Source organism: Myxocyprinus asiaticus, chromosome 15 (genome assembly GCF_019703515.2).
Source record: "Myxocyprinus asiaticus isolate MX2 ecotype Aquarium Trade chromosome 15, UBuf_Myxa_2, whole genome shotgun sequence".
Classification (NCBI taxonomy): Eukaryota; Metazoa; Chordata; class Actinopteri; order Cypriniformes; family Catostomidae; genus Myxocyprinus; species Myxocyprinus asiaticus.
In genome coordinates this window covers 7,004,650-7,032,394 of record NC_059358.1, presented here as the reverse complement: position 1 = coordinate 7,032,394, position 27,745 = coordinate 7,004,650, and the positions used below count along the sequence as shown (strand labels likewise).

Below are 27,745 nucleotides of genomic sequence, written 5' to 3'. Positions count from 1 at the left end.
ATTAAGGCTCAAGCTGAGCAATATTTTCTCTCTTACCTTGAGGCCAGAAGCCTTTGTGTCCAAAAGGAAACAGAAATGATGGAAAAAAAACCTTATATATTACACATCAATCTCATCAGTCAGTCTTTTACTATCAATCTCCACTTTCACTTTAGCTTAATCTTCACATTCTTCTTCTTTTGTTTTTGCCGATTTGCATTCTTCATTAATATCGTTACTTACTGGGCAGGGAGGAGAATTTATAGTAATAAAGGACTTAAAGGGGTCATAACATGAGGAATCCAATTTGCCTTGATCTTTTGACATATAAGAGCTTATTGTAAAATAAAAACATACTGTAAGATTCAGAACTCAAAACTTCCTTCTCACTGCAAAAAGAGCATTTGTTGAAACCAAGCTGCCAAAACGACTCGTTCTCTACTTCTTCCACATTGTGATGTCACTCTGTGGTAGATATTTGCATCTGACTGCCTCCACAACAACACATCAACAAATAGTAGCGGTGAGCAGTGAGATGGCAATGAGAGAGCAGGTCAGTCAAGAGCAGAGAGCCAATCATAACAGAGGGTGTTAACTGTCAAGTCTTAAAGGAGAAGCAGCACTAAAACCAAGTGTTTCTGACAGAGGGTTAAAATGAGGGTTGAAAATGCATGTCATGACCCTTTTAAATATTGTTTCTCACCCACACCTATCATATCACTTCTGAAGATAGATTTAACCACTGGAGTCGTATGGATTGCTTTTATGCTGCCTTTATGAGCTTTTTGGAGCTTCAACATTTTGGTACCCATTCATTTCCATTGTGAGGAGCTACAGAGCTGAAATATTGTTCTAAAAATCTGTATTTGTGTTCAGCAGAAGAAAGTCATACACATATGAGATTGCATGAGGGTGCGTAAATGATGAGTATTTAAGAGCCTTCTTCCTTGAAAAATAGTCTGCAAGGAAAAGTGTCTGCACCAGGTATACTTTTAATAAAGATACGGTTGGGAAAATTGCAAAAGTTTGGCTTGCATTTAACACAATACTACATGCATCATTATGCAAAAACATCAGCAGAGCTCTCCACACTGAAGACCTTTGATTGGCAGATCTTCAACGTTGCACCACTGCTTCTTGTCTCGCTAATTCGGTAGGGTAGCATAAATGACATGAAATTAAACTAAATTAATAATAATGAATTAAGGGGATTGAAAATGAGCTGAGGAATGTAGCTTATTTTAGGTTGCTAACTGAACACAATTTTATGATAATGTGGTAGTACAGAATGTCCCAATACTTGCATTCTCATTTGCAACACATTCTGTGGTGGAAAGTATATACTTTCCCAACACAAAAATGCTCTGTTCCAAAACCTAGTGAGCTGCCTACATAGGCAAAATTTTACAGCAGCATTGGTGAGCTTTTCGAGATACCTCAATTTCCAAAATATTCAAGCTGTTCACACCGAACACTTTTTACATCCACCCACGCTGTTTTTTAATTGGTTTCCTATGTAAACATGTGCCAGATGGATGTATTAGACCAATGTGTGTGTCTTTCAGTTTTTTTCTATACTTAATATTTAGTCTTGCACTGGTAAGCTATGTTTTTTTAGATGCAGTTTCAAGTAAAAAAAAAAATTTAATAAAACACTGCATTTTTATTTTATTTTTTTTCATTCTAACCCTAACCCTATCTTTTCTATTGGTTATGCTGCTGTGTATTGCTTTTTAAAGCCAAAGAACGTGTTCAGTCTGAATGACCCCTAAGGCATGTATTGCATGTTTCCTTCACAGTAAAGGCTATTCCAGTATGCATTGCACCAAGCTTAGTAAAAAAAAAAAAAAATTCAAGATGGCGGATGGGAGAAACTGATTATAAATACACAGTACTTGTATTACATTCAAAACTAAAAAGTACTGATAAAAATAGTTAATTAAAAATGACTGTTTAACCCAATATTTGTGTGTGCTATGTATTTTTATGTGTTTTAGAGTATCATGTCATTCGCTTAGCAACAAGCTAACTTACATTTTTTCACCGTGTGAATAGGTTACTGCCATTTCAGACCATTTCAGATCAGTTACTTAAAAGGCAGCTGCCCATGTAGGCAATAGACAGCAAGACAGCTCACTAGCTTTCTGAACTGCCTTGTTGTCTACTTTGGTATCTTGGCAAATCTTAGCACTGTTAGAGACATTGTTGATATCTAGGGCTGCCACTTTTGAAATTGTAAAATAAGGGACACTCTCTGTAAAGTTGTTTAGCACAATGTGTGGACTTTTCAGACAGTCCCATACCATACCATCCACAGTATTAGCACGTTTTAGCGCAATGTGTGAAATTTTCACTCGGTCCCTTACTCACCATAGGCAAAAGTTTTTTTATTTAATATAAAATGATAAATTAATGATCTGAAACGATTTTGCCGTGATGCCATCTGACCAGCTTAAATACGGGACGATACTGTGTTTCATGGGACGGGTGGCAACCCTATTGAGATCTCTTTTGAAAACTTATGAGGTTTAATCTTGGTTAGGATGTTGCCTTCAAAGGCTGCTGCCTCTGTAGGCAGAAGACAGCGAGACTGCTCAGTAGGTTTTGAAACTAAGAGCTAAGAGCTTAAAGTACATACTTTGAGTGCACAGTATACAGTAAGTAGCTGAATTGCACAGCAGTGTGCAGTCTCTCCAGCTGCCTTAATCCATCATGAAGACTGGAGCCATTAGTGCTCTAAATGATGATGTGCTCGCAGCACTGTGGCCTCTGAGAGGGAAAGTAACAGCTTGCCTCTTATCTTATCTCCTTTCTTCACAATCACTGGGCAAAAATAATCTTCTTAATCAGTATTTTGTCTTGTTTTACAGTAAAAAATTCTAAGCATTCTAAGTGATGGTTCACCCAAAAATAATTCTCTCATCATGTACTTTCTTCTGCAGAACACAAACAAAGATTTTTAAAAGGATGTAAGAGGTGTTTTTGGCCATACAATGTAAGTCAAGGGGGTCCAAAACTTTCAAGCTCTAAGAAGGACATACAGTAAAGGCAGCATAAAAGTAATTCATACGAACTGAGTGATTTATTCAATGTTATCTGATGAGAAACAAAGCAAAAATTCTGTCCTTATTCACCAAAAAGCTTCACTTCCGTCCTACACTCTTATATGCAGGTTCATGAGAGAAGCTCGTTTACACATCCTTGTACTTGACGCATACGGGTTTGCATGTTCTTAGGAAAACTTCCAGTTGTATTGCACACGCGTCTCGCAAGAACATGCTAAATGAGAGCGGAAGGGAAGATGTTTGGTGAATAAAGACTGAATTTTTGATTAAGGTGAGTAAATTATGAGAGAATTATATTTTTTGGGTAAATCTCTTTAAAAATAAGATGCATTTATTAGAGAACCAAAAATGAGTAAGATATTAAAGGGATAGTTCACCCAAAAATATAAATTCTCTTATTATTTACTCACTGTCATGATATCCTAGGTGTGTATTACTTTCTATCTTCACCAGAACACATCTGAAGAAAAATAGAAAAATATCTCAGCTCAGTAGGTCCTTAAAATGCAAGTGGATGGCGATTTCTATTTTGAAACTCCAAAAATCACAGACAGTCAGCATAAACGTCATCCATACAACACCAGCTGTTAAATTAATGAAAATATAAATATTTACGTACTTTTTAACTATAAATCATGCTTCCGGTCAAAAGCGGTATGTGCGTGTGACATAATCGCATTGGCATTTTAAACACGCAAGAACTGAGGCATGTGCGTCACAGCCAGAAGAGCAGCGCTGTTTACAAGTGAGAAGGAGGAACGCTGTACAGTATCTTGGTTGGTTTTGGTTTAAATCTGTATTTATCTTTTTCTTTACTCACAATGGTGCATTTGTGTACTTTTCCAGGATGTCTCAACCGAGTGGAGAACGTGAGATTACATCGGTATCATGGCAATGCGGAAGCGTTGGATTATAGTTAAAAAGTACTTAAATATTTATCTTTTTTGCACCAAAACTGATCGTATCGCTTTCGAAGACATTAATTTAACTGCTGGAGTCATATTGATGATGTTTATGCTGACTGTCTGTGATTTTTGGAGCTTCAAAAGAGAAATCTCCATTCATTTGCATTTTAAGGACCTACTGAGCTGAGATATTTTTCTATTTTTCTTCAAATGTGTTCTGGTGAAGAAAGAAAGTCATACACACCTGGGAAATCATGAGGGTGAGTAAATAATGAAAGAATTTTCTTTTTTGGGTGAACTATCCCTTTAAGCCTTGTTTGCAGAGAAATGTAACATAATTTAATAAGGTTTATGCTTACAATGAGAAAAAAAATTATTTGCCTATGGAGTAAGAAATATTAACTTGTTTCGCCTTTGAATTAAAGAAAGTCATGCGGGTTTGGAAAAACATGAGAACTATCCCTTTAATTTCTAAAGTAATTTTGCTTCTGAAGTAAATCTACATATCTTGTTTCAGGGATGTTAAATATTTTTACTGGATAACAAGAGAAATATACTGATTAAGACATTTTTTTTTTTGCATTGCACAGGCTTCACAAGAATCGCTCTCACATTCTCACTGTGGGTGTCGAGCGGCATGCCAAAACAGATTAATGTCTGTGGCCGTGTGTGACAGTAATTGTGCAAGCATGTGTGTATTAAGTGATGAAGTCGCTGCTTTGCGTCATTTGCGTTTAATTGTATGTGATCTTTAAGTGTGCAAGTAGAAGTCAACGGCAAGGTAACGTTAATTTGTGTGCTCACACGTGCATATGCATGACACTGCCAGTTAACACAACAGTCTTGGAACAGGGCCTAGCCAGGTGGCACTGTGCATGCTTCAAATGTGTCCTCATTTCACCATCATTCCTCTTGCTCAGACCAATGCTGGTTTCTGCTTGTCTTTTCATCCTGCCTTATCTGGTCTGTCAACGAAAACCTGCTGCCTGCTTGTCATCTTCATTCTTAAAGCTGAAGTATGTAATATTTTCCATGGTAAAATACTTTCTTCCATCCCAGCTTAAAGGAATAGCTCATCCAAAAATGAACTTTGTCATAAATGTACTCACCCTAATGTTTTTGTATACTTGTATGACTTTCTCATGTGGAACACAAAAAGAGGTGCTGGGCAGAATGTTTGCCTGAATCACCATTACTTTCATTGCATGGAAAAAAGATGGTACAGTGGTATCACTGACTTTTCCTCTTTAATATACCTGTCACATCCAGTAGCCTCAAATTTGTTGTCAATTGTCTCATTTATTTCAGACAAAATGCAATTGCCTGTCATCTTCTTCATTATCATTTAATCTGTCATGAACTGATTTGAAATGACGGTCACAGTCTCAGGCATAAAAACCACCAAGAAATGTGCGCAAATATCACGAGTAATAATGTCCTCTCCTTCAGGCTCACTAAAGGTCAAAATCTGGACCCTGATTGGTCAGACTTAAAGGAATTAATTTTGGTCACTGCAAGCACGCCATTCCTTCTCCCTTGGAGTAATGTATGAGACTGAGAATGTACAAGGGTTGAAAAGACACCGAAAAAGTAATAAAACCATGTGGTCGTGTTGTTTAGCTGCATGATTGTCCCTTTGGCATTCTGCATAGCTTGTTTGCTAGAGTTCGAAATGAGTACTGAACACAGTGAAGGCAGATTAGAAGGAAAAAAGAGTTTACGTAATCCAGCAGTGCACCTTTTTATGGAGAAAGAGATTACATTAGTGTTGCAACCATGACAGGGTGACAGAAGAAAAGACGGGAAAAAAGCATAATTTTTATTTATGAACACTGAATGTAATCACGTGATGAACAGTGTGTGTGGTGTCTGAATTTTGTTTAGATATTCGCTTTCACAGTTAAAGGAACTGGTGAAGCTAATATCAGTTAATATCAGTTTGTTTGCACCCATATGCAAAAAACAAATGAGATCTCTTTAATATCTCGATTGTGTCTCTTATACAGCAATGAGATCAAATGAAAATGTGATACTTGTTCTCCTGCTTCTCAATTGTTTCTCCTAAAAATGCTTAGTAATGTCAAGTATCTCCTCTAGAGTTTCAGAACAGATCTTAAAGGGATAGTTCACCCAAAAATGAAAATTCTCTCATCATTTACTCACTCGCATGCCATGCCAAATATGTATTACTTTCTTTCTTCTGCAGAACACATTTAAAAAAAAAAAAAGAAAAAAAAAAACATTCAGCTCAGTAGGTCCTTAAAATCCAAGTGGATGGTGATCAGAACTTTGAATCTCAAAAATCACAGACAGTCAGCATAAACGTCATCCATCTAGCGGTTAAATTAATGTCTTCAAAAGCGATATGATCACTTTTGGTGTGACAAATATCAATATTTAAGTGCTTTTTAACTATAAACCATGACATTTATGCTGACTGTCTGTGATTTTTGGAGCTTCAAAGATCTTATCACCATTTACTTGCATTTTAAGGACCTACTGAGCTGAGATATTTTTCTGTTTTTCTTTAAATGTGTTCTGTTGAAGATAGAAAGTCATACAGATGGCATGAGGGTGAGTAAATGATGAGAGAATTTTCATTTTCGGTTGAACTATGTGAACTACTAAGTGCAACCTTTGAGCAATAACATTTTCCTCTGTCTGTGATGTTCACTCTTAAGGAGTGAGATGCACAGTGCTGGTGTACAAAAGAAAAAGAAAAAATACAAAGCTGCCAGTGTGTGGCTGATGTGTATCAGTGTGTGTTCGTCTTGCCCGGCTGCTGTTCGGTGTTGATCCCAGTAGGTGGTGAAATTGGGGAGGTGGGCGGAATTGTTATCCATGAACTGTAGTGATGTTGAATGCTGTGTTAAATTCTCTGCACCGATTACACTGGTTATGAGGATTCCTCTGATGGAAGAGATTATCTCAGATTAAACCTGGAAAAACACTGGTGTCTATAAACATCACACAATTGCATTACATGCATCATGTCTGATGCAAAAGTCTTGTACAGCAAGAAATAGAAAGTACTCCTTTGGATACTCAGAGGTTGCTCTTTCAAAGCTTTGGAGACATAATGGAGTTGTCAGTTATGTTATTTTAAAAGTGAAGTGTGTTATTTTGTGATGTTCAAAATACTTTCTACTGTCCGAGTATAATGTGCTATCGTTTCTAAGTAAGCCATCCAAAGCTTTTGAAATCTGTTCTTAAACTCTAGAGGAGACACATGTGAGATTCTTCTGCAAAAGTCTTAATTTGTTTTCCATTTTATCTCATTGCTGACTCAGAGAAACAGCTGAGATATTCAAGAGATCTCTTCTTTGATTTCCCTGTGCTTTGGGCTGTTTCTTTGAAAAAGGGAGCTTCTCAGATGGGTTTAATTGTATGCTAACGAAAACAGTCAGGCAAATTGAGGAGCTGAAAGTAAATGCAAGAGAGGAAAGAGACTTTTTTACACTGAGCTTAGGCTAAGATCACTGATGGTAACCATGGAAATAATTATAGAGCAAACAAACTGCAAGAGAGAAAGGAAAAATGAAAGAGAGGGGAGGAATTTAGAAGAGCAAGAGAAAGAATGACGAGTAGAAGAGACTCCTGGTGAATCTTGGATCTTGAATCTTGCTTTCTAAGTTTTAATAAAAGTCAGCAATAGGCAGATTAACCTTCTGATCCATGAATTATCAAGTCACAAAGGGGAAAAAAAAATATCTTAATGTGTATTTTTACTTAAAACAGGAATATAATCATTCCCAATCTTTGATTTTCAAAATGATGTATTTTGAGAGAGTAGTGGACACCATGCATAAAGGGTTGAAATATAATGTAATCCAATGACAATTTGTAGGTAAGCAAAGAATATGCCCTTTTTAAACCATTAAATTACAACACTTGTGTGATAAGTTCTTTGGGAGTGGGAGACGGCAAAATTCACAAAAAAAAATGTATTTACATAAAACAAAACACTCGCTTTTCAGCTCAAACTCAATGAACACTACAGCCTCGGGGTGTTTGTGGTAGCACTCTCTCTCTTTATTGGCATCTGGCTCTCTCTTAAATCGGTCTCCAACTCTCACTGCAATGACAAACATCTGTTAGAGACAATCATTGACAGGTGATGATCCTCACCATTCTCATCTCCCAAACTCACTCTCCATTCACAAGCTGGCGCTCGACCAAGCCCCCACCACCACATACCCCCATCGCCTGACTCAGACCGTGGAGCCATCCGACCTGCCCAGTACGGAAGGGTCATGAATTGGTGTAAGCCAAATAGTGTGGTAAAGGCAGTTTTCTCACAGGATATTGGCGTTAAGGGGATCTGCCAATAACCCTTTGTCAAATCCAGGGTCGAGTAAAAGCGAGCCGCGCCCAACCGATTGAGCAGTTCGTCAATACAAGGCATTGGATACGCATCAAATTTAGACACCGCGTTGACTTTTCTATAATCTACACAGAAACAGACTGAGCCATCGCTCTTAGGCACTAGAACGACCGGGCTGGCCCAATCACTGTGGGATTCTTCTGTTACTCCCATATCGAGCATGGCCTTTAATTCTTCCCGTAACACCTGTTTTTTGTGTTTTAGGAGGTTGAGGTGGTATATCTGTCGTGCCCCGCCCCTATTCGTTCACTTAACCTCATAGTCGAGTACAAGCACTTTCTCTCCTGGTGCAAATTTTCATAGTCAAGTGCCCCTATTATACAGTCGGCTTTGCCGTTCTTGAGCCTGGTGCAAATTCTCCTGTGTTAGTTGCCCCAAAGTGTGGAGTTTTGCTCTCAGGTCAAGAATGTATTTTATTTAATTCTTACTAGTCAAAGGTCCCACCTCACAAATTTCTCATAAGACATCTAGCATGCCGCGTGGCCGACGCCTATACAGGAGTTCAAATGGGGAAAATCCCGTGGAGGCTTGTGGGACCTCTTGAACTGCGAATAACAGGGGTTCGAGCCACTTATCCCAATTCTTAGCAACGTCATGAACGAACGTACGAATCATATTTTTCAGGGTCTGATTAAATTGTTCGACCAAGCCATCCGTTTGAGGGTGATGCTGGTATGAATTGATTTAATCCCCAATCATTCGTACAATTCACGTAGTGTACATGATGGCAGATAATTCTGAAGAGTGCCTCCACAACACTATGTGCTGAGATGTTGCGCAGAGGCACTGCTTCCGGGTATCGCATTGTGTAGTCCACCAGAACTAACACAAAGCGATGCCCACGTGCTGTCTGTTCTAATGACCCGACGAGGTCCATGCAAATTCTTTTGAAGGGGACCTTGATCAACGGCAGAGGGCGCAATAGCGCTTTTGGGGTGGCTGGCAGATTCACCAGCTGACATTCACGACATGCCTCACACCACCGCCGAACATCCCCGCGAATGCCTGGCCAACGGAAATGGGCCATCAGACGGTCTAGTGTTTTCCCCCGCCCTAAGTGACCCACCATCGGATTATAATGAGCCATCTGGAATAAAATTTCCCGACAGCTCTTCAGTACTAATGATTGGGTTGTATCCTTTTTGTCTGAGCATCCTGTGTCACTTGATACAACCGATCATTAATAATTGAAAAATACGGATATACGAGTGCAATGTCTGGCTGGAGGCGTTGACCATCAATCATTTTGACTTGCTCAAAGGCATACCTAAGGGTCACGTCTGCTCCAGAGGGAAATCCCCAGCAGGGAATCCTCTAAGGGCTGGGGAAGCCGAGACTTCCCCATACCTTATGACCGCCTGACATGGAGCTGACATAGATGGCCCTTGCTCCGTCTCCCCAGCCAGCGAGTCACACACCACACACTGATATGCTTCGTCGCAGGACCCATACACACATTCACCTTAATAAGGTAGTAAATGCTGGCCAATTAATTCCCAAGATTAGTGGATGGGTGAGGCGGGAATTAACCGCAGCCTCGACACTATGTTTTTGTCCCCCAAATTGAATAGCGACCGTCACTACAGGGTAATTTTGGATATCCCCATGCACACACCTTACCTTCACCCACTGGCTTGCATCCTCAGCCTCGGATTGAACCAAGCTTTGTTGAATGGAGGTTTGATTAAACCTGAATCCACCAAGGCTTGATATGTACCCCCCTTAATACTCATAGGTATACGGTACGTGCCAGCTCGATCGGGGGTGGCCTGCGGCGCATCGGGGACCCGGACCAGTGTCCCCACCTCCATCACCAGGCATTGGTCCTGGAAATGCCTGGGCTCCCTGCATCTGGCTCGCTCTTAAATCCATCTCCAACTATCACTGCAATGACAAACAGCTGATAGAGACAATCATTGACAGGTGATGATCCTCACCTCATCTCCCGATCTCGCTCTCCATTCACAAGCCGGCGTTCGACCACGCCCCCACCACCACAACTTGTTATGAAGGTATAAAATAGCATACTACAATAAATGATCATCTCTACTTGTGTATAAATATTACAGATTGAATAAGCATTTGAGGTGTTTGAAGAACTGAGGAATGGCTGCACTGTATGTGCAATTGTGCATAGGCAACCTTTCTATTTCTACTAAATATAATTATTGTCTGAATCTTCTGGAAAAAAATATATAGGCTAGATAAATACTTCAGTTGGACTTGATGCAGAACTTTCATCGGCATGTTGATTTTAGATTGTCATAAATTAAAAACACAATGATATATAAAAAAGACAGTCATGAAAAAGGGTGATTTGGATGTTTTAAATTGACTTTGATCATGTACTCTTACAATAGTGCTCTTATAATATAATCTATATAAGATCAAGCTCTTGAATGAGAGAAACGCATTAGCCGTGTCCATATCCTGAGAGAGAAGTCACATCTAGGTGGTAAAACCTAGCAAATGTGTTTTGAGAAGACCATCCTGCTGCAAAACATATGTCTTGTAAGGACACACCGTTCATCCATGCCCATGAAGAGGCCATGCCTCTAGTTGAGTGTGCTTTAACACCAACTGGGCAATTTGCACCCTGCATCTCCTAAGCCAGGGCAATTGCATCAACGATCCAGTGAGAAAGTCTTTGCTTGGAGATGGACATTCCATTCGTGCATCATTCATAGCACACAAAGAGCTGAACAGGCAGTCTGAACTGGCGAGTGCCTCAACGTATGTGTGTAGCGCTCGCACAGGGCATAGCAAATGAATGGACTGTTCTTCATCTGAATTAAATGTAGGAGGGAAAAAGGCTTGAAGGTGAACCACCTGCGCTCTGAAGGGCTCACTGACCCGTTTTACTGAGGCTAGACCCAGCAGTAATGTGGTTTTAAAAGAAAGCACACACAGTTCAACAGAGACTCGAAGGGGGGCCTCATGAGTGCTTTTAGGACCAAAGCCAGGTCCCAAGTCGGAACTGTAGACGGGTGAGGGGGATTAAGCCGCCTCACTCCCCTAAGGAACTTTATGATTAAATCATGCTTGCCTATAGAGGTGCCTGCTTTGGGTGCGTGATACGCAGATATTGTCGCAACATAAACTTTGAGCATTGACGGAGTGAGCCCTGTGTCCAATCGCTCTTGAAGAAATGTGAGAATTTCATTGTAACAGTATAAGGATGGGCAAGGAGGAGGCGGGAACCGGCTCAACAGTCAACGTAAAGTTTTTTGATATAAATTAACTTAAAGGTGCAGTATGTAAGATTCAGAAACCCTTGTTATTAATGATGCCTGTGGCTGTTAAGTGAACTACAGCCAGCTACCTGTTGCTCGAGTTTGCGCTCGTGCACACACTCCATAGGGACGCGAGCGAGCATCGGCCAAAACAATGATGTAACATACAAAGAGACTGAAGGTAATTCACTGGCATCATGCTAACAGATGAGGTAGCATAATTAAAATTACACCTTTATGATTGTTTACTACAAACTTTGTGACTAAACTAAAACTACTTATCAGCTAACATAGCATACTGATACACACATACAGCTACATACTACCGAACTATACCAGACAGTTTACTGTTGCACTGCACTGTTATGTTGCACTGTTGCATGTTTTGTATGTCATATGTTGTACTACGATCAAGAAACCAGCGTATTTGCTTAAATGTATCCTGTATACCTGACTTTTAGTATAAAGAGAAGATCGTTGAAATTATTTGAAAGTTACGAAGCAAGGTAGCTTGCGATTCATCAGCGTTAGCAGGCAAGATCAAGTTTTTTTTTTATTTGGCTTACTCTGAGTTTGTGTAGGAGTCGGTGTTGTGCTGGGAGGCAGACGTTTGCTGGATTCCATCTCTAAGATAACGTTACCTAGTGTTGCAGACTGTCTGTTGACGCTGCTGAATAGTGGAAGAGAAGCTATTACTGAGGCAAGGCTCTCGGGAGAGCGCATAAACATCACATCCTTTGGATTTTCCTGGAAAAACCGACCCGCTCCCTTCACATAAAAATCAGTCTATAGGCTTTAATAGGCAACCTAGGAAGTCTGGGCATTTTTTAAGTTGCACTACAAGCCGTTCTCACATTGGCAAAAAAAGGCGAATATTTCATGAAAATTGTTACATATTGCACCTTTAAAACCAATATAAACAAACATGCAATGCGGCCACGTGCATCTCTCACTCTCTCTCTCGAACCGACGCCTCCGGCTGACCCTTTAACTTGCTCTCCCGCTGATCAGTTGATTCAGCACCGGCCGTGTTCCATCACGGCCTGGCCACGCCCTCCTCCTCATCATACTCATATATGGGGTAGTTCACTGGGTCTTTGCCATATGAAAAGCATTAATTAGTGAGCACATTCCATTTCAGTACATAGAGGCATCTTGTAGATGGCGCTCTAGCCTGTAAAATGGTGTAACCGACTGAGTCAGTTCTTTTACATTTAGCATGCCCCGTTCAGGGGCCACACATGCAGGTTCCACAGCTGGGGCTGGGGATGCCAGATTGTGCCCTGCGCTTGAGAGAGGAGATCCCTCCTCTGTGGTATTTCCCATGGAAATCTGGAAACCAGGACTGATTGGGCCTCTTCGGCTCAACTAATAGAATTGTTTTCTTGTCCTCTCGGACTTTGCATATGACAGACTGAAGGAGCAAGGGACAATCCGAAGGGCAGGACTTTGAATTGATACGCAGTTCCCTCAAATGCGAATCTCAAAAATATCCTGTGATGTTGTACAATTTGAACATGAAAGTACATGTCTTTCAGATCTGTTGACGCAAACCAATCGTGTGGGTGGACGTGTGATAAGATCTTTTTCTGAGTAATCATTTAGAACGGGCAATTCGTAAGGGCGCAATTCAAGTGTCTCAGATCTAAAACTGTCTGAAGACCGCCGTCTTTCTTCGGGACAAGAAAATAGTGGCTGTAAAGCCCTTTGTGGGTTAGACAATTTGGAACAACCTCTATTGCGTTCTTTGTGAGAAGATTGTGTATTTCGGCTCGTAACACCGGCGTGTCTTCGGACGGGACCGTGGAAGACAGAACACCATTGAAACAGGGCAGCCCACGCGCAAATTGGATTGTATAACCATGTTAAATTTTTTTTAGCACCCAGTCAGAAATGGCTGTAAGGGCTCACCACGTGTCTACGTAACAGGACAGAGAGTAATTTGTTTTGTTCATTGTAAGATATAATGCGCTGTTCACCATTGGGAAGCGGTTGTGCATAATGTGTGGGCTTTGAAGTGGAAAAGAGCTCTTTATTGAAAAAGTATGAGTGTTTCGTGCATGTGCAATAAGCGATGTACTCTTTTTTGCATTCTTTATTGCATGTGATTGAATGTGAGACACAGGAACAACATTTTGAACAACAATATTCTTTTCCTGACAAACATCAGTGAGGAAGAGGGGAATTGTGTGTCTCCAGTCAAGCCTTCTGCGGGATGGGTCTGGAAGGAACAGCGAGCTCTGCATTCCGCTTCATAGGGCTGTGCCCATCAGGAGTGCTTTTGCTGCATGTGGGGGTTTTCCCCCTTGGTGCGGCACTCACGCTGAGTCGGCTGCCTTCATTTTTGGCAGCGCTGAGGCAGCAGGCGTGGGGTTTTTAGCCGGGCGCTGGCCCAAGACAGAGAGGAAGTGAGCCGGTTTTGATGAAGTATTGCCCCGTTTTGGCCTAAAATGTCTCATAGCCTGTGAGTGTTGCTGAGCCGTGACGTAGCGCTCAGCAAATCTATCCACAGAATCGCTGAAAAGGCCGGCTGGAGACACCGGAGCATCAAATACAGTGGCTTTTTCCGCATCACATATTTCCGTGAGGGTCAGCCAGATGTGACGATTCCAAACTACTAGGTTGCCCATTGACTTGCCAATGGCATGTGTCCGTAGCGGTGCAGAGCTCTTTGAATGTCTCTGGATCGTAGCCTTGCTCGTCCATTTGCTTGAGGAGCTTAGCTTGGAAAACTTGGAGCACTGCCATTGCGTGGAGTGCTGAACCTGCTTGGCCCGCTGCTGAGTATGCTTTTCCAGTCAGTGCGGATGTTAGTCGACATGGCTTGGAAAGATGAACGGGGCATGATTTCCACGCCCTGATACCCTCTGGGAAAAGATATGCCGCTACCGCCTCTTCCACATGGGGTAGTTGGGCATAAACTTTGTCTTTCCAGTGGTCCACTTTAGTGAGGAGAGTGGAATCGCTGTGCGAGCGAGCTGAATAGGGCGTGCTTCAGGATTTTGTTAGTTCGTTTTGAACTTCCGGAAAGAACAGGGCAGATCTGCAGAACGTGATCGCTTGATGGTGTCCGGACTGCAAGAACCATTCATCAAGGCGAGATTTTTCAGGTTCATCCGGATGAGACCACTCGAGCCCGAGCTCTTCGACTGCCCTTGAAAGGAAGCGAAGCATCTCCTTGTCAATGGCGTGTGCATGCTCCTCGCCCTCGCTGGAGGATCAGCTGGCAACGTCTTCCATTGACCATTCGCCAGATGCAGTGAGAGACATAACATCATCGTATCATCCCCAACATCAGCACCACCGAACGTGACGAGATTGGGAAGGGCCGAAGCTCGTCATGCACATACTGTATAGGCATAGATGCAGTATATGGAGCTTGAGGGGCTCGTGGGGCATGTGCCAGCATGAGATCCACCTCAAATTCATCCTTCAAATTGATCCCTCGGGAGTCACAGAAGAGGCGTGTGGGAGGGCGTGGGAGGCTGAATCGTCCCTTAAATCGAGGGCGATCCACGAGCGAAGCTCTTGAGACTCATGCCCTCACAGTGAGGGCAGTCTGTCTTTACGAGAGCTGTCTCTGCGTGAGTGCAGCCCAGACAGCGAATGCAGCTCTCATGCTGATCTGACAGTGGGATGTGTCCCTCATATAAGGAACACTTATGGAAGGACATCTTTAAAAAGACACGAACACGTAAGCGGCTCTTTTAGTTATATACTGTGTATATATATATATATATACACTACATATACACACTATATCAACAATAGCTTATAAGGATTCAAAACTCGTGCCGAAGTGCTGCATAAAATCAGGATGCTGAAGCGGCCCGTTCACCAGTGAAGCTTCTAGAGGCGAGGTGGAGTAAATGTTCACCAGAAAACTGCAGGAGAGCGGAGAGTCTTCTCGTTGCATTGAAGATCCCGCCCGCTGACTCATGTATGTCGACGGCAAAGTACTAGAAGGCTTCTTGACGAGAGATGAATCGCTATCTTGAAGGAAGAAAATTCTGAGGAATGGTGTTTGCGCACCCGCTTTGATACTGGACAACTTCACGCCTATTAGGGCAGGGCTTAAAGACCATAGCCAATTCTGCCGTAGAAAGGTTTCAACTAGGTCGTGTAGAAGGACACTCCCCATAGCATCAGCTTAGTGACACAATATCAAGTGTACTGAATCGTAAGGGAACAGAGACTTTCAAAAACGCTCTCCAGTACGGCTTTATTTGAAAAACTATAACATTAAGTAACAGAAAATGGAAAACAGAGACTTGCAAAAAAGCACTCCCATATGGCATACTTTGGAAAACTATAACATTAAGTAACAGAAAACAGAGACTTTCAAAAACACCGCACACTTTGGGAAACGATGGCGTTAAAGGGAGAGTTCACCCAAAAATTTAAATGTTCTTATTATTTACTCACCCTAATGATATCCCAGGTGTGTATGTCTTTCTTTCCTCACCAGAACACATCTGAAGAAAAATAGAAAAATGTCTTAGTTCAGTAGGTGCTTAAAATGCAATTGAATGGCGATTTCTCTTTTGAAGGTCCAAAATCACAGACAGTCAGCATAAACTTCATCCATACAACACCAGCTGTTAAATTAATATTTAAGTTAACTCTAAATCATGCTTCTGGTCGGCAGCTGTACGCACGTGTGAAGTAATCGCATTGACATTTGAATCACGCGAGAACTGACGCATGTGATTCACAGCCGGAAGAGCAGTGTTGTTTACAAATGAGGAGGAACACTGTACAGTAGCTTGTTTAATTTTGGTTCAGATCTGTTATTATCTGTTTCTTTACTCACAATGGTGCTTTTGTGTGCTTATCCTGGATGTCTCAACCGAGTGGAGAACGTGAGATTACCTTGGTATCCATGGCAACTCGAACACGTCACACGAGAGACCGCTTGGACTCCACCCTCTCCTGAAGTGTTGGATTATAGTGAAAAAGTACTTAAATATTGATCTTTTTTCACACCAAAAGCGATCATATCGCTTTAGAAGACAGCTGGAGTGGTTTCAATGCCGTTTATGCTGACTGTCTGTAAATTTGGACCTTCAAAAGAGAAATATCCATTCACTTGCATTTTAAGGACCTACTGAGCTAAGACATTTTTCTGTTTTTCTTCAAATGTGTTCTGGTGAAGAAAGAACGTCATATACACCTGGGATATCATGAGGGTGGGTAAATAATGAGAACATTTTCATTTTTGGATGAACTATCCCTTTAAGAAACAGAACGTATTAGACATAGTCTTAGATTAAAGGATGGACCACCCAGTACACCTAGCAACTGCAATGTGCTAAAAACCACTTCGAACACCTTAGTAATCACATAGCAATGCCCTGGCAACCACCCACAACACCCTAGCATCATGGTGATCAGTTTGAGATGGGCAAGCACCACTCACATTTTCTTTAGAAAATCTTTTCTTTAGAAAATGTACAAATCTAGTTATATAACGCAATTAATCGCAATGATAAAATCCAGTGTACATTAACAGTATCTCTTTACTGTATGTGCACTCTCAGAGTTGTATCTACATTGTCATTTGTCTTCAGCTTGTGTAGTTGTGTAATTACACACATTCCTCCCACATAACCTGCCTCTAGAAGCCTCTCCACTCACCGGCTGCCTGTAAGCATCACATCCACACACCCGGACCTGTGTGCTACTGACTGTTTGTGTGAGAGAGTGTTGAGAGAGCAAAAGAGTGAGTGAAAGAGAGAAAGAGAGAATGAGAGAGTTTGCCCCCAGGCTTTTACATGAAGTTCTCTCCATCAAATCGCATTTCTCCCCCACCCCCATGTCCATCTCAACCCCTCTTCTTTCGTCTTCTTTCCTCTCTTCTGCTTGCGAGTGAGAGTGAGAACGCAGTAAAGACAAGGACAATCGCATGAGAGGATGCATTGCTTTGCAGCTGATATTCTTGTACGTATGACTGGAAACTAGCAAAGAATATTGACGGAATACAGCGAGACGGAGTTCCAAAGGATATGCGAGGTCATGAAGGATTCGCTTTTAAGCAGAGTCCTCATGCAATGACCTCACCATAATTTTTTGAAGGGGATTCTTCACATCCAGAGCTTTGATTCATCACTATCATTGCATCAGTTTTGTGCACGAATCATTTAAGGGGAATTATAAACCCTCTGCTGCATCTTTCAATGTCTGAACTCCATGCACTCGGAGGATTTTATTCATCAGTGTCACCGGCACAGAGCTGCGGAGAAGTCTCAAACACTTACACACATTTTACACTCACACACACATCGGATGCATGTGTTTTACTGTTTATGGAAGTGTACGTTTAGAATAAATGAATTTGTTGTGTGGGCATGCTTGTTTTCACCAGATTTCATCAGGAAAGTTTTAGCATAAAGTCTTTAAAACATCAGCAGCTCAACTAAAACGCTAAACGGCGTCTGTAAATATCGCTCAAGTAAAACATGAGAGAGCTTCAATGCAGATCTGGTGTTGGTAACTGCGGTAAAGGCAGAAGGGAAGCAGTCTGTCAGTTTAGGTTCGTGTTTAAATGCACCGGTGTGCGTCGCTGGGATCCGGAGCTCTCCATCAGGCACTCTGTTGAGGAACAGCCGCTGTCAGAGGTGGAGAGAGTGACAGAGACGAGAAGGAGAAAAGAGACTCATGAACAATTCTAACAGTTAGACACTCCAGATTTATCCTTTCATAAATATAATGCGCACTTTCTTGTAAATATTTCTCTGAGCAATTTAGTGCATAACAAATTCTCAGTACTCTTATAGGTAAATACATTTTAGACTGCATATTTAATCGAAATTAAAGTCAGAAATAGTGAAATATACGTGAAATACATAACAATTTAATAATTAAGTTAACCCAACTTAAAGTTAAACAAATTACTATTATATTTAGCTTAGATATAATTGTAATTCAATTATATGCATATATGCATGTCTCTAGTTAATACTTATGGCATATTAGTAAAAGTAAAAGAATGTTCATAAGTGAATATGCAGAGTTTTGCATTAATGCAATTAAGATCTCTTAGGTACATTAATATTTTGTGGTCAAAAAGTGAATCTTCGGTCTGAGAAATTTACAAGACTTTTGAGAGTATATGGTGCACATAAACACTTGAATACAAGCAAACATGCTTGACGTGCAAGTGTGGGCATCTACCTGTCTGTTTACCTATAGAAGTGGACTGGACATACTGACGAACAGGAATCATTCTCAAGTGAAACACAAGCAAGTGACTTAAAAATCCAGACTGGAACATGTTTGGAGGACAATTTGGACAATTTGTCTTTCTTGGTGGCTTGAAATTGCTTCTGGATCCTGAACGGAATAATTAATTCAGGAATTAGGGATAACGGTTGCATTTTTGCTGCAGGTAGGAATTTATCTCGATAATCTGAATATCTGTCCTTTGATAATTCCAAGCGTGTCACAGTTATTTGATTCAACACTCAAATCAGTTATCTAATTTAGGTCAATACTGTACATATATGCTCAAAATGTAAACTACTTGAAAGACAACAAAAACCAAATAGTTCACTCAAAAATAAACATTCTGTTATTATTTACTCACCCTCACGTCTTACCAAACCCGTAGGCTGTTATTTTTTAGAATTTTTGAAGAATAATTTTACAGTTCTTTTCTATACAACAACATGCATTCATTTAAAAGCTGACTTTCCTTAACCTTGATGACAATGCTACTTTTGCAGATAGCTTTGTTGAGAAAAAATGTATTCCAAACGATCAGATGACCTCATAAATCCGTCCTCATCCTGATTGGCTATTAGTGCTTTCCCTCATGAACCACAGTATAATGGATCCTTTTCACAGACTGTGATGATGAATATCCACCTTATTTTAGCAGCGTAAATCTAGGAGACTTTTTTTGTATTTTCAATTTATCAGTGACTTATTGTAAATTTATAACATTATACTTTGTATTATTTTACCCTGGAATTAGTCTTAAAAAGCTATTCACCACAGCTGTGAAGAGGTTTATAATACAGCTGCTGAAGGAGTGACAGTATATTTGGCATCTTTTTCTCTTCTGACTGCTGTGATCCAACTCTCTTTATTTGTTTTTCTCTAGTAGTAGTGAAAGTGCCCTCTGTCTGCTCGTATGAATGTAAAACATCATAAGAAAGTGTTTCACAGCTGTTCAAATGCTCCTCGGGTTGCATAATTTAAATAGATAAATGTTTTCCAACTGAATAGGCTAAATATTAAATGAAACAAATGAAAATCAATTGCAAAGTAATCTCTTCAGTAATTAAAATACTTTTTAAATGTAACTGTATGCTGATTACCAATGATTTAAATTGTAACTGTAGTGGAACACAGTTACTAATATTTTGTATTTTAAATATGTTATCCCATTACGTGTATTCCGTTACTCCCTTACCATGCCTTTAACTATAAATCTTTTCATTTTGTTTGACTCATAACACTTCATGCATGTCTGATTTATATCTTCAACAATTTGATTGAAGTACATTTGCTATATTTAATTCAGCATTCAGTGTATTTCTAGTCTGTGAATTGTACGACTGTTTGGAAGGTAATGTCTCATGATGCTTCCCATTGATTGAGTGTTGGTTAGCTATAAAAACACCCACTGCTGCAGGAGAAAAATCCTTGAAAATGACAATAGGAGAAAGAATTGCATGGAGGTCCTTTGACAAGATGTCTCAAGGATTTGCAAGCATCACTTTTTGATTCTTGTTCATCTTATCTTCACATTTTTAGATTCAAGGAATGGTTCGACCAAAAATGACAATTCTGTCCTAATTTACTCCCCATCTTTTCATTCCAAACCTGTTTGCTTTATTTTTTTCTATGGAACACAAAAGGAGATTTTTTTTATTAAAATCTTCAGAAAGCTCTTTTCCATACAACGACAACAATACAACGACTAAAAAGGACATTCACACATCATAAAATAAGTCCATATGACTTGTGCACTATATTCCAAGTCTTCTGAAGTCACACAATAGCTTTGTGTTAGGAACAGACCAAAATTTACAGCTTGATCTCATGAACATTACATGACGGTGGCGAAATATTTGCGAAATGACATTATGTGGTTCATTACTCTTATCACAGCAGTTCTGAAGTGAAATGTCCCCTATGTGGCACTAAAAGCGAGTTAAATTTTCACCCAAATAGATGAGGATTTTAAGGTTTATGCTCTTTCGAATTTTCAACCAACAAAACCAAAGTACCTACCCTAAACGTTCAACTTAAACCTAACCGATAGTGTCATAAAAAGTATATGTGGCATGGAAAATGCTAACACTAAAGCAACCACGTAATTTTGTGGTGCTTTTATGACACTTTTGGCTCACAATTCGACTTGAGCTCAGCACTCAGTTGAGCTACCACATAATTGCTCGAATAACATGCATTAAACTCTTAAAATGCAGTTGGTTATGTAATGCAAATGTTAAAATGAATCACCTGACAAGTCATGTGCAATAGTAAAAGTATTTAGATTTTATAATATAGCATTAGTATTTAGAACAGAGTGAAAAGGAAGTGTTTATGAACTGATAATCTGACGTTTTACTCGTGATCGGTGTGAAAAGGAATAAAATTAATTCCTTTTCACACAAAATTAATTGTTGTTGTAGTGCCTCTAGTATTCGTTTCAACAGGAAACTGCCGTGATATGTGCTTACGACTAGCAGGTGTTCTCGTCCATATTCAAAATCCAGCCTGGTCTCATGAAGTTTACGTGCGCATTTCAACATTTTTGCAAAACTGAAATTACGTGCTTCATTACACGTTTGGCTGCAGTTTTCAAGTGAAATGTCCAGTGAGGGGTGCAAGCTAATGCAGAATAAGTGTGTATATGTAGGTGGGCCTGTAATACATGTTTTAAAATGTTTCGTTTTTCAAATCATGCACTAAAGTAAAAGTGTTTTGATATCATAATGTCAGGTGTATTCTGTTGATTCAAGTCTTTTATTTTGAAATTCTAGTTCCTGTTTCATGTCATGTGTTCCTGTTTCCCTAGTCATGTGATTTCTGTTTTCCCTCCATGTTCATGTGTCATGTTTTCATTGGTTTATTGTTTAATTATCTTGTTATCAGTTCTGTTTGTTCATTGGTTTATGTTCTCCCATGTCTTGTATTTAAGCCCTCAAGTTTGCATTGTCTATTGGTGGAGTATGGTATGTGTTGGTATGTGTTGGTATGTGTTGGTATGTGTTGGTATGTGTTGGTATGTGTTGGTATGTGTTGGTATGTGTTGGTATGTGTTGGTATGTGTTGGTATGTGTTGGTGTGTGTTGGTGTGTGTTGGTGTGTGTTGGTGTGTGTTGGTGTGTGTTGGTGTGTGTTGGTGTGTGTTGGTGTGTGTTAGTGTGTGTTGGTATGTGTTGGGTATGTGTGTGTGTGTAGTGTGTGTGTGGTGTGCGTGTGAAGTGTGTGTGGTCAAGTCTATGTTCTTGTTAGATCACGTTTATGGTTAGGGTTTTTGGAGTTCACTTATAGAATAAACTGCACTTGGGTTCTTCATCTTCACGTCCTCGCCATCGTCATCATTGTCAGCAGCTAGCAACGTTACAGAATACTCCACCCCCCCATGGACCCAGCGGTTTTGCTTCAGCGCTTACATCAGGGGGATCGTCCTCTGGAGGACTATGTTGAGGACTTCTGCGGTCTAGCCAGCCAGGTAGACTTCAATGAGGTTGCCCTCAAGGGTTGTTTTAGATTTGGACTAAATGAGTCCATTTCTTTTTTGATGCCTGGCGATCGCAGTTCCCTCAGCCTGGCTCAATATATCGACCTCGCCCTTTGATTCATCGGTTCCCCGTTCACTGTGGGGGAGGCGGATCCCGAGCCAGAGTTCCACGACATGGCCGCCGCCGAGCCAGAGTTCCACGACATGGCCGCCGCCTCTGCTTGCTCCATGCCACGTCACAGCGACGCCTCTGCCTGCTCCATGCCACGTCACAGCGACGCCACGTCACAGCGACGCCTCGGCTTGCTCCATGCCACGTCACAGCGACGCCTCGGCTTGCTCCATGCCACGTCACAGCCACACCTGAGCAGTGGGGCCTGGAGATGGTTCCCACCCTTATACCCACCTTTAGTTCTCCTGAGCAGGCAAGGGGAACTTTCGGCCCTCCGATCCCGCCTGGACCCTCTGAGCCCTGGACTTCGCTTTGGCCTGTCGGTCCCTCGACATTGCCTCAGCTCGGCGTTCCCTCGGCTCCACTACGGTCCTTCAGCCTGTCGGCTGTGCCGGGGTCCCTCGTCCCTCTGGCTCCTCCTTGGTCTGTCGGTCACCTGGCTCCGCTTTGGCTCTACGATCCCTCAGCTCCGCCTTGCTCCTTCAAGCCTCTAGTGCCGCCTTGGTCCTCCCTGCCATTGGCTCCACCCTGGCCCTTCGTGTCTTCAGCTACTCTCCGGGCACCACGTTCCAAGGCTCCGCCCCTCGAGCCTCTCATGGCTCCACCTTCCATGACTCCGCCCCTCGAGCCTCTCATGGCTTCACCTTCCACGGACTTTGCCCTGGTCCCATGCCCCTCGCCCTTTCTCGCCACGCTCCATGCCTTAAGACACCCCCGCTCCCTACAGAACTTTGAATTATGTCATGTATTATGTGTTTTGTTTATGTGTCGGGGTGTCAGGAGCCACCCCTTAGTGGGGGGGATATGTCAGGTGTATTCTGTTGATTCATGTCTTTTATTTTGAAATTCTAGTTCCAGTTTCATGTCATGTGTTCCTGTTTCCCTAGTCATGTGATTTCTGTTTTCCCTCCATGTTCATGTGTCATGTTTTCATTGGTTTATTGTTTAATTATCTTGTTATCAGTTCTGTTTGTTCATTGGTTTATGTTCACCCATGTCTTGTATTTAAGCCCTCATGTTTGCATTGTCTATTGGTGGAGTATTGTATGTGATGGTATGTGTTTGTCAAGTCAAGTTTATGGCAAGTTCTTGTTAGATCACGTTTATGGTTAGGGTTTTTGGAGTTCACTTATAAAATAAACTGCACTTGGGTTCTTCATCTTCACGTCCTCGCCATCGTCATCATTGTCAGCAGCCAGCAACGTTACACATAACAAAGCAGGAGGTGAATAATAGAGCGAAAAATACGTTTTTATAAAATCAAAATCATTTGTGTGACAATGGTTAAGTCACACAGTTTTTGTAGTGCCTCTAGTGTTCATTTCACCAGGAAACTGCAGCGAAACATAGAAAGCCGCACATACAAGTCAGTTTGCAAATATGTACATTCTAAAGAGTAACATTCATTCTGTGAGACCAGGTTCTCAAAATCAGCACACAACATAAAAAAGTGACATAAATTTCGCTCTGTTCCTCACACAAACCTATCAAATGACTTCAGAAGACTTGGAATATAGCGCACAATCAGATGGAGTACTTTTAGGACCTTTTGTGTCCTTTGTGGAGCTTGACAGCCCTGGTCACTATGAACTGACTTTGTAAAAGAGTTGTGTGGAGGTTCTTCACAATTCTCCTTTTGTATTCCACAGAAAACAATTAAAAGCATACAGGTTTGGAACCCCACGAGGGTGAGTTAATAATGACAGAATTTTAATTTTCAGTGAACTATCCCTTTAAGAACCATTCTCAATAACACTTCATTTCAAATAATATTGTTTTCAATCCTTTGTTCTTTTTGGCAAGCCTTATATACTATTACAAATCCAGTTTAGGCATACAAATCGATCAGCTTGCAATCCCACATGTATCAATCAGAGGCTGAGAAGTTATTGTTATTTTGTTCTTCACTAGTTTTACTTTTTTATCATGTTTGCCCCCTCCTCTTGCTGTCTCTCTCTCTCACTCTCTCTCTCTCTCTCCTCCGTTCTGTCTCTCTCAAAGGAACTGAAGCTTGAAGCTGATTCCACCCACACACTTCAGCTTCGGCTTTTAGCTTGACATCAGATTTACATTGAGAATAAAAAGTGCGCACACACACTCATGCTCTCAGCACCCACACAGACATGACCACAAAAGCACATACTTTTACACACCTATGTTAGAAGGAATATTAAAGGGATAGTTCACCCTAAAAATGAAATTTTTGTCATTTACTCACCCTTAATTTGTTCTAAACCCGCATGACTTTCATTCATCTGTTGAACACAAAAGTTAATTTTTTAAGAATATCCTGGCTGCTCTTTTCCATTACTCGTTCATTTGACATCTATGACATGCATGTTCACATGCGTGTGGGTCCGTGTTCCATCACTTTGGCGTTTCATCATGTGTCTGTGTTAGTCAAATGTAACATACTAGAGAAATGTTGCCATGGCAACCAAATAAAGAGCCTGGATATGGATCAAAAAGGACAGAGAGAGAAATTGAAATAAATGAAAGTATCGAGCTCTACTTTGGCTTTCAGTTTGAAATAATTAAAAGGAATCGTAACCCTTGGCTTGCGCCCAGGATCAGTCCATTAAGCCCTGCGTTTCCTGAAGGACGTTTATAAGGGGAAACATTAAAACTTTAATTTGTACTTTTTACACTCTCATTGTCCCTTATAACTATTTAAAGTGAGACTTTAAAGTGAACTATACCTTTAGTTTATTTTTTGATCATTAGGAATTCTGTAGATTGAAAACTCTAGATTGATTGAGAGCAATTAATTGAATGTAACTGCTGAATTACTCGTTGAAACTGTCCCCTTCTGACTGTCTGAGTTTAAGTGTATTACAATGTTGGACCAATTTTGATTGTTCGGTACCCTTTCAAACAATTACAGGAATGAAATGGTAATATAGTGGTACTTTGATATAGTATGGTGTTGAATAATTACTATTTTCGTACACTGATAGATATACATGGTATTCCAACACTGTAAAAAGTGGAAATGTGCACATACTGAACTAAGATGATTTTACAGTCCGTTTTATTCAGTATATAAGTTGCAAAATTATATATCTGTTTTTGCTCTTGATTTGAAAAGAGCACTGTATTGCCAGTTTATATAATGCAATTTAGCATTTCAGGATGATATGATGGTAGGATGGTAATACAGTGTTCCAGCTGTGCAAAATTTCTTGTTTCATTTAATCAACTCACAACTGATTCAAGTATCCACTTGCAACATCACGTCAACATATTCACTGCAGTGTTGGCATGGTTTAGTAAAAATATTTGTAGGTAAATACTGTCTATTGCAATATTCAATTTGTCCGGTCTCATGACAAGTCATGAAAATTACAGTAAGAGATGGCAAAATCGTAAGAAATTGCACAAATTTTGCTTGTACAAAAATTTATGACTTTTACTCCCATACAGAAAAATTAAGGAACCAATGAACAATGTTATTACAGTTTAATCCCTAATCCCCAAATCTAAACCTAACCATAAAGTCTAACCTCTTACCCAAACCTTAAACCTGACCATGATTTTACTTTAAAAGGAAAATAACTTTTGTGTACCACGGATGAAAGAAAACATTGGGGTTTGTTGTGAGACGAGGGAAATTAATTACAGGTTATTGACAAGCATCAGTCGTTTTTATTGCATAAATAAATATAGAATATGGAGTTAACAAATATTCTCACAGATATTTCCTTTCTTAAAATAAAGTTCTTGATGCCTGTATTGTAGGGTACAATTAAAGGCACCTCTTAAGGAAATTTAGCTTTTTTTCTGATCACAAAATTCAAAACATTTTATTTATTTTTATTGAATATTGATGGAGCAACATAATTTGCGTGAAAATAAATAACAACGGAAGGTAGTTTCTATTAAAATTCAGTTTTTAAAAAAGGTGGTGAGGGAGCCTTTTACCCCACACCTGGGATAAAAGTCTCCATCACTTGGGGTAAAAGGACCCTAGGGGGTTTAAATTGATATTGCGTAGATACTAGGGCAATAGTTATAGGGCACAATTTGTCAACTAATGCAAATAATTTTGAGATACCAATATGCTTTTTTGAGTCACAAATTAAGATGATGCTTACTCAAAATAACAATTTCAGAAAAAGTCAACCATTTCCTTTTAATTTCAAACACATTTGCCATTTTATTACATCTCAAATATTCTATAAACAAACTAATCTCTATTATGATTGGATGGGAGCCCACTTTGAAAATTTGCCTATTTGCCCCACTTAAGAAAAACAATGTGTATAACAGGGGTCTCTAGCCCCTGCAACAGGGTTTTTTTTTTTGTTTTTTTTGTTTACCATAAATACCATCCTTTCACTTATTAAACAGTTATTAAAAAATGTTTGATTTAAAGACCTTAAACAAAACTGAAAATGATAAACAAGTATTTTGTCTCAAAAGAAATGTGATCATTTCCAGGATATTCATTAGCTAAATAAATTAGCAAAATTAGATCAAATTGCCTCAAAATCAACCTTCAGACATTACACACAATGATCTCATGGATCAGGAAAAATTTGCAGTGCATAGTGACAAAAATGTATTTAGGAAATTACTGTGGCAGTTTCTGTTGCTATAGTGTTTTGGGAGAAAATAAAACCGATAGAGTCTTTTACCCCGCAGAGCCTTTAGCCCTGTTGTACCCTATTCATTAGAAAATCTGTTTGTTGACTGGTTGGTCACTAAAGTCGTACCTTTTCATACAAGCCAAGTCTATTAGTGTTTCCAAATAAAAATGTAAAATTAAACAATTCTTCCTTGTGTTTAATTAGGTAAAGCACTGTGTGGAAAACATGCCTTGACCATTTTCAACTAGAGTTTTACTGTATTTTACATTCATTTATAATGTACTTGGCAACCATGGCTGTTTGCTCTAAACGATGCTTCCTGTAAATGAAAAAAATTTAACTTTTTATTCATTTTTAGAGCAAATGCATGAACATCGAAATATGTATATTAAATATCATCAAAAAGCTGAAAAATATTGAAATTTAATTATTTTTAGCTATATCGCCCAGCTTTACCTGTTACTACTACTGTGTACCAAGAATTGACCTATTAGCATCCAGTACTTTACAACAGGTGTTACATTTCTATTTTCACATCTTTTCAATAGCCAATATTACAATAACAGTGGCCTCAGATTAATCAGTATGTAAAATACTGTATTTAAAATATTTAATTGTTACGGATGGATGGATGGATGGATAGGGGTGAGATTTTGAAACTTGAGGGCTTACGTGAAGAACAGGTGAAATTGAAAGTGAAAAGCGTCTAGAGAATGAAA

The 27,745-nt window shown here is 40.1% G+C and overlaps 1 protein-coding gene across 7 annotated transcripts in view; it reads left to right on the top strand.

Annotated features, from left to right (window-relative positions):
- LOC127453083 (ras/Rap GTPase-activating protein SynGAP-like) overlaps positions 1 to 27,745 on the top strand; it is a 178,992-nt gene that overhangs the window by 72,126 nt on the left and 79,121 nt on the right. The window contains exon 1 of one of the 7 annotated variants that reach the window (XM_051719143.1): positions 17,398 to 17,506. The exons of the other annotated variants lie outside the window; for them this stretch is intronic. The gene's annotated coding sequence lies outside the window, so the exon portion shown is untranslated. Of the gene's footprint in view, positions 1 to 17,397; positions 17,507 to 27,745 lie in introns of those variants that run through there. 7 annotated transcript variants of the gene reach the window in all.